Source organism: Cnephaeus nilssonii, assembly GCF_951640355.1.
Source record: "Cnephaeus nilssonii genome assembly, chromosome: 1".
NCBI lineage: Eukaryota > Metazoa > Chordata > Mammalia > Chiroptera > Vespertilionidae > Cnephaeus > Cnephaeus nilssonii.
Window position 1 is genome coordinate 106051394 of NC_137072.1, and position 8169 is coordinate 106059562.

Sequence of the window (8169 nt, forward strand, 5' to 3'; positions counted from 1 at the left end):
GAAAACAAGTTGTGTGCTAGCAAGGATGTAATTCATATGCAAGTGTTGTCGTGTGGGGGGGCCAGGATGCCCAATTTTTAAAATCTCTGCTTGCTTACATTCAACAGGCATTTGAAAGGTTCTGGTGGAGCTCTGTGTCTTGGCACCATAGTCATTGGTTCAGTATATGAGAAACGCCGGTTGCTTGCCTTTAAGTTACTTAAGTCATTGACTAATGGACACATCAACAGAGAAATCAGCTATAATACAACATGCTGAGAGTTATGATAGAGGGATACAGGGATGCTGTGGGTCACTTAGAGATGGGATGCTCAAGCTCTGGGAGACAGGGAAGCCACCAGAGCAGGCTTCTGAGAGGAAGTGGTGCCTGAGCTGGGACCAGACCTTGTGGGCTAAGGAGAGGGAGACTTAGTGACAGAGGAGCCGGGATGCTATTTCCCCACCGTGGCTCAGAGGTCCTGAAGGTCCATGTCTGTCCCTCTTTTCCATGACCTGGCCCTGGTGTGTCTCTATGTAGACCTCTGTGGCTGTTTGCTAGCTGGAGATAAATGTTAGGCAAGGAAGTATGTCTGACTCACATGTGAGCCAGGTGTTCTGAAAAGATAAGCTCTGAAGTGGACAAGAGCAAAGTCATGGGCACGGAGCTGTAAGCTTCCATTGGCCAGGGGAGCACGCCTGGCTCCCCGGTCCTCAGCTCTGTCTGTGGCTTAACTGCTCTGCCTTGGGGGCCCTGCTGGCTGCTCACCCTGCCCTCAGTGCATCACCCTAATACCTATTCCAGATGATGGAGCTGAGTGGGAGAGCGAGAAGGAACAAATCTCTTTTCACGTGTGACCAGCACTGTGCTGCTCACAGGTGTGATGTGGTTTAGCCCTCCCGCCTTCCCCTGCGGAAAGTATGGCCGTGCCCTTGTTTTAATAGAGGAAACACTTCCCTGGAGCTGAAGTGCCTTTGAAGATCTGCTGTGCGTGTTCTCCATCTCCATCTCCAGTCACTCTGTCTCATGATTGACACTCCAGGATGCCCGCCGGCTTCGAGTTCTTTCTTCCAGGCTTAGTGGAGTGGTCCTCACTCAGTTGGGGCAAATTTGCCCTCGGGGGCTAAAATTGGACAATGTGTGGAGACATTTCTGATGGCTACAACTGCGGGAGGGGATGCTGCTGTCATCTAGTGAGTGGGAGCCAGGGGTGCTGCTAGACTTGTTGCAAGGTACAGACAGCCCTCTCCCGCTGCAGGAGAGAATGACCTGGCCCAAATGTCAGTACTTCCGAGATTGAGAAACCCTACATCAGTGCCTGGCATTCCCTCTGCCTGGTCTGTCCCTGTCTCTCTTCTCCTCTTACCTGGGTGTCTCCTACTCAACTAAGATCGAGCTGAAGTGCCACTTCCTCTAGGAAGCCCTCTCTGATTTCTCCAGGCTGGGCCAGATGCTTTCCCTTTGTGCTCCTATCCACAGATTCCTGGTGTTATATTATTTTTGTTGTTGTTGTTAATCCAAAGGGTATTTTCCCATTGATTTTCAGAGAGAGTAGAAGAGAGGGGGAGAAACAGAGAGAAACATCAATGTGAGAGAGACATCAATTGGTTGCCTCCTATACACACCCTGAACAGGGCTGGGGTTTGAACCTGCAACCAAGGTATGTGCCCTTGACCGGAATTGAACCTGGGACTCTTCCGTCCACAGGCCAACACTCTATCCACTAGGCCAAACCAGCTTGGGATGGTGGTGTATTCTTACTGGTTCTGCACTATTCTCTTCATGAATTGAGGCAGGGGGCCATATTTCATCCACCTGTACATCCTTAGAAGCCGGTGCAGAGCCTGGCGAGTGTTTAGTATATTTTGGATGAATGAAGGGTGATTTGGGATTTATACACCATATGGAAGAGAAAGTGGGAAGAACTGATATAGTTGTTTTCAGTACAGAATGTTTGGCATAAAAATCTAATGTGCTGCCTTGGAGATCCAGACCCATTTCCTGCTGGTTAGCTCTGCTTCCTATTCCAAGAACTGGAAGAGAGCGTCTCACAGGAAAGAAAAAGGGGCAGGATATACTAGATGCATGTCCTTTTCTTTTTAACCTCTACATCCCCCATGTTGTGACAATTAAAGGAATGACCAAACATCCTAACCAAGGTCGGGACTGGCTGCTGGGACTTACTAGTAAACAGTGGTCAGAGCCAGTGGAGGAAGCGAGGAGAAATGGCAATGTTGGTGCAAGGACATGGATTCAAGAAAACTCCATCAGCCCTTTCCTTGCTTCTGTCATGGAAATTCAAGCGACAGTAGCACTTGTGCCAGCTGCCACAGGAATTGGCTGTGAGCAGATTCCGAGGCACTTGACATGCTATTTCTTTAATGAGTGTCTGTGACAGCCTTCCAGCTCCCTGGCTCCCTCTGGCACTTGGAAGGGACAGAGGACTGGTCCTCCTTGCTTTTCTCTACATAATCTCAGAATTATGAATAGCCCAGGTGTGGATAAAGAGCACACACCACTGTTTTAGCTAAGCTCTTCTTCCTGAAGCAGGGGGACGGGGGGGGGGGGGGGGGGGGGAGGAAGGGGAGAGAGGGGCATCCAAAGATAAGGAAATAGGACTTGGTTAAACATCAAGCCTCAGGAGCCTGCATGGGCATAGACTAAACTGAAATCTGGCTCCAAGAGTTCTTCTGGGACTTAAGGGCATGAATCTTTGGATTCTATCTTTTATATTTTAAATTCATTTCTGTTTATACACAGGAGCTTAAATTTTGCACATAACGTGACTATTGAAAACGCTTCATTTAGTGTCAGAGTAGCCTGATGGGAAAGCGGCGTGACAGTGGGCATCTTTTTTCTCACACTGATTCTTCCTTCTGATTCCAAATATTCCTGCTTTCCAATACTCAGCCACGCATGTTTCACCCTGAGGGGAAAATATAGTTAGGAAAATTATTACAAGACTAGCCAAAGCGATTCTTTCATGGGTAGTATGCTCCAGGGAGCAGACACCGCCCAGCAGACTGATACTTGGATGATTAGGCAGTAAGACTCCGAGTCCCTCCCATCAGGGAGGATGTTGACAGTGTTGCCCAGGGAATTCATGCTGTCCATCTACCATGCAGAGGACCATCTGCCTTTATCCTGCAGCCAATCCTCAGGTCATTCCCTGAGGGCAGCAGTTGACATCTCCTCCTACTCCTGCAGTGTCCACAGAGAGATCAGACAGACGAGGGGGCATGGGCTGGCTATGAGTAGACACAGCCCAGTGGAAGTCAAAGGGAAACAGCAGAATTTAAAGTTTTAATCAAAGATTAAAATTTTAATGTAGGTAACATTTTATTTTTTTTCCCTTATATTTTGTATTTTTAAAAAATTTCTCTCCATCCCAAGGTTAGTTTATGTTCCCCCAAGAAAGGATCAAAAAAGCCCACTGAGCTTTGACATCATGCCTTTTTATGATATCTATTATGAGTGCAGGCCAATCTCAAAGATGTTAGAATAAATGCATGTGCATCTTATAATCAATGAGATATGGTACAAAAAAAAAAAAGATGAGCACTGGAAAGAATTGAACAGCTTATATGCAAAAAGAAAAAACAACAACAACAACAACACACACACACACACACACACACACACACAAAAACAAAACAACAACAACCCAACAAAACAAAACAAGGAAATAAAGTCTAGAAAGTCAGGGTCCTGCAGAGTTGGAAAGGTCAGCTGCTTCTGGACCCCAAGGAAGAGATGCGACCTGAGAAGGCTTTGCTGGACAAGACCCAGCGCGACTTCTTAGTTGAATGGGGTGACTCAGCCTTGAGGCAGAGATCAGCTGGGAGGCCTGTCCACTCAAGCACTGCAGCCTCAGGGTAGCAGCCTCTGTGTTGAGAGAGGCAGGCAGGGATGTGAGGAAGTGAAGAAATAAAGAGATCCCTGATCCAAATCTATGAGAAGATCTTTGAATATAGTTAGCAGCACATGGGTCTAACTAGAAGCAAATAAATCAGAAGCATACTAATTATCTGGGAGAGTTTGCTGCCAAAGAATTCTTGCCTAAAAACAGCCTAACTGTTCAGGGAGTCTTAAAGCAGCCCTGCTGCAGGAAGTGAGCCAGGTGAGCTGCGCAGCTCTTAATGAGGGCACGCTCTCCAACGCCCACGAGATGTGGCCAACACGGATAATAAAGCAGAAAGAATATCCCTGAGTGAGATCCAGAATTATGAAAGACAAAGGGCAAACGAGTTTCTCCTTCAGAGAGCAGAATTGGGGTCTACACTAAGAGATTTCACCCCTCCCCTTATAGAAGACCTCCCGAGTTGGCTCAGTGGTGTTTTAGACTGGCCACAGACCAGTGGCAACTGAGCATCTCCCAATTCCCCTTTTTCTCACTGATAGTGTCTACATGGCTATTCTGTCCTTGTCTCACCATTGCACATTGTGTGTGGGAGCGGAGGAAGACAACTTGCCCTTTTAGTTCATAGGTTGGTGTACCATAGGAGACACACCCTGTTGTAAGTGAAGAGGTCACCCAGAATCCTGGACTTTGAGCTGCTGTCCGTGCAGACTGGATCTCTGGGTTTCCTCCTCGGAGAAGGTGTGAAAATGTCCTGTGTAGGAGAGAAAGAATGAAATCCGTATTTGGAAACCAGAAGTAGGGACATTTGCAGTGACGATGATAGGCATTTATTAAACCCAATTCATTTTCCTGTTGAGTACATTGGAAGACCACATTGCTCACTCTCCCATTGTATCAGAGGAGCTCTAGGACTGAGTTCTGGCCAATTGGATCTGCCAACAGGAAGTGGCATGCACCACTTTTAGACCTCACCATCAAACTCCTTGCATAAACATCCATGTTCTTTCTCTCAAAGGAAGATGCTTTTTGTATTGTGATGGAAGGAGCCTCTTTATATGCTGCAAAAACCAGAACAAAGAAACGCACCTCCCACCCCATGCCCTTTCCACCAGTGACTATGGTTGAGAATGAGATTTTATTCTTTATTTCTTACTGCAGAACAACTTAGTCTAGCCTAATTAACACAATCGATTAACTTCTCTCCATTGGATTATTATTATTGGACTTACCATGTATTCATTAATATTGTCCAATTTCAAAATATGATTTTCTTGGCCTCATTGCCTCCTCTAGCCCATTTCTCTGTTCTCTATCAAAGAACTATTTTCTAGGTCTTCTTCATGCAAAGTCTCCACTTCCTTTCTCTCCTGTTAAATCCAAACCCAGTGGTCATTTCTCCATCCTTATTTAATTTGAATCCCTAGCAGCATTCCTAGTTGTTGAGCATGCTCTTATCTTTGGTTTTCTCCCTACTCTAGTAGCCATTTCTTCTAGGTCTGTCTTGCTGGCTTCATCCCTTCCCCATTCTCACAATGTAGATGTGACCCTACAGCTTCTTCTCTTGCTATCTCATTCACACCATTGGTGATCTCATTCACATCTGTGCCTCTAAGTATGCCATGTTTATATTAGTATAACCCAAATCCATAGGTCTGTCCCTAAAACTCTAACCTGAGCACAAAATTCATATATTCAACTGTCGACTTGATATCTCTATATGGAGACCTAATTGGCATCTCAAACTCAACATGAACAAAACAGAACTATTAATAGCCCTTTCCGTCATATCTATTCTTTCCCAAGATTTCCCATCTCTTTACATGAATCATTGTCCTCAGACCCATAACCTTGGATTTCTCTTTGACTCTCCTATGATTATTCATCTTTTCCTCATGCCTCTCAGCCAATGAATCAGTAATTTCTCTTCACCACCACCACTAACCAAACTGTAACTCAAGCCTCCCTCATCGTTTGATTTGGTAATGCCTCCTGGTTGGGCTTGTTGTTTTCCTTGCAGTCTCCTCAGAGCAGTCAGTGGAATCTTCTGGGTAAGCAAATCCTATATCACCCTCCTGCTAAAGGTCTTTAGGAGTCTCTGATTGCAACTAGCATGAAATCCAGGTTTCTGACTTCACTCAGATTGTGTGGAGTCTTACACAATCTGATCCCTGCGGGACTCACCAATCTCATCTCCCCAATGTGCCCTCTCACTTACTAAATTTTAGTCTTACTGCTCTCTCCGTCACTCAGTCATATTAAGTTCATTCTGTCTCAGGGCCTTTGCATTTCCTATTCCTTCTGGCTGGAAAGGTTTTCTTCCAGATCTTTCTTTCAGATCTTATGGCTGCCTCCTTCTCATCATTCTGGTCTCTGTTCAAATGTCCTTGCCTCAGACAAGCAAATACACAATGCCTGAGTCATTTTCCATCCCTTTAATAAATTACATTTTCTTCAGAGCATGTATGTACCTGGATCTGAATTTGTAATTTCTCTTTATGTGTAACCGATTCCCTCTAAGGAGGTTTGACTATATTTTAATAAGTGATGCCCAAATGTCCTTGTTTCAGAGAAGCAAATAGACAATTTCTGAGTCATATTTCATCTCTTTAACAACTGTATTTTACTCATAGCGTCCAGATCTGAAATTATAATTTCTCTTTATATCTGACTGATTCACTTTAAGGAGGTCTGACTATATTTTAGATAAGTGATCCACTTCGACTATTTTAACTTTATAATTATTTGTTAATCAGTAAAGAAAACTTTGTCTATTTAGCCTTTTTACTAGGAAATTTCAAGCAGAAGCTAAATATAATGAGTCTGGCAGAAATTGAAGAGGTGCTGGCTTTTGTGCAGAGAAATCTAACAAAACCATTGGTTCGAATAATTACTTAATCATAGTATGCCAGAGCTAGAATGCCATCTGATTATAGCTCCATTTCAATTTACAGCCAAGATCCTGGTACAACCAGCTCTTGGAAATGCCATAGCAACATTGCCGGCTGGAGCATCTTACTTTTGGTGAAAGTGTTTTTTCCTCTCTGATTCTTTGGGCATCACTTTCATTAAATTGCAATCAAGTCCAACATCTCTGTGTCATCCCACCTTTAAAGCACTCATTCTCTACTTGATAGAGTGCACTCTCTCAGTCTTTAGAGGGATACCCATGCAGACCTTCAGTGATGGAGGCTTCAATCCTCACATCGCTCCACTCCCCTCCCCAGTGTCAGCTCTTATTCCTGTTCCTGTTCCTGTTTTTGACCCTCCAGTCCTCATGAACATATGACTCAGTTTGCACAGGCGCTTCCAAGGGTATAGCATCAGTCTAGTCACCAAGCTCCTCTTCATTGCAACCCTGGCACCTCTTAATCTTGGATGCCATTCCTGGGCAGCTGCTTCTGAGCACGCAGCCTGGAGGTTAGGCTCAGAGATGGTCTGACTTTTAGTATGTTGTCCTACAGCCTGAAGACTATGATGTTAAGGGGAATTCAAGTGCTTAGTAGCTCACCAGAGGATTGTTCTGTACGTTTTCCCTACAATCTTTTTTTCCTTTTAAATTAAGTTTTTATTGTATTTCATTTTTTCCATCACCATTTATCCCCTCTGTCCCCTCTTCCACCTCCACCTGTCTCCCTCCACCCCTGCAATTCCCTAGAATCTTAACTCCTTCCATTAAATTCTTATCTGAGAAACCGTAGCGATCCTTGGTGGGTCAGCATGCTTTCAAAGATGACAACTGAGGCTCAGCTAGTCCAGATCCCTCCTAGAGAACTAGTTTCCTTCTAGACTTCTTCCTATTTGACTGACCCACTTGGCTAAAATCCTGGGAGATCTAATCTGAATTAGCACCACCCTTTTGAAAGGGTCAAAATCTTTAAAAATAAAATTGTAAGTTTGAATAACATATAGATTCACTTAAAGGGAAAACCTCCTTCTCATTCTTGACATTGAGGTCTGTATTAGTTTGCTAGGGCTGCCATAAATACCCCAAACTGGGTGGCTTAAACAACAGAAATGTCTCTTTCAAAGTTCTAGAGGCTAACAATCTGAGACCAAGGTGTTCTCAGGATTGGTTTCTTCTGTGGTCCACGGGAGAAGGATCTGTTCCTGACCTCTCTCTTTGGCTTTTGTAGATGGCTGTCTTCCCCCTGTGTCTTCAATGCTGTCTGCTTTCTCTGTGTGTCTATGTCCATATTTCCAGTCAGATTGGATTAGGTCCTATCCTAATGACCTCATTTAAACTCAGTTACCTCTGTAAAGGCCCTGTCTCCAAATAACAGTCACATTCTAAGGTCCTGGGGGTCAGGACCTCAACATATGAGTTGGGGGT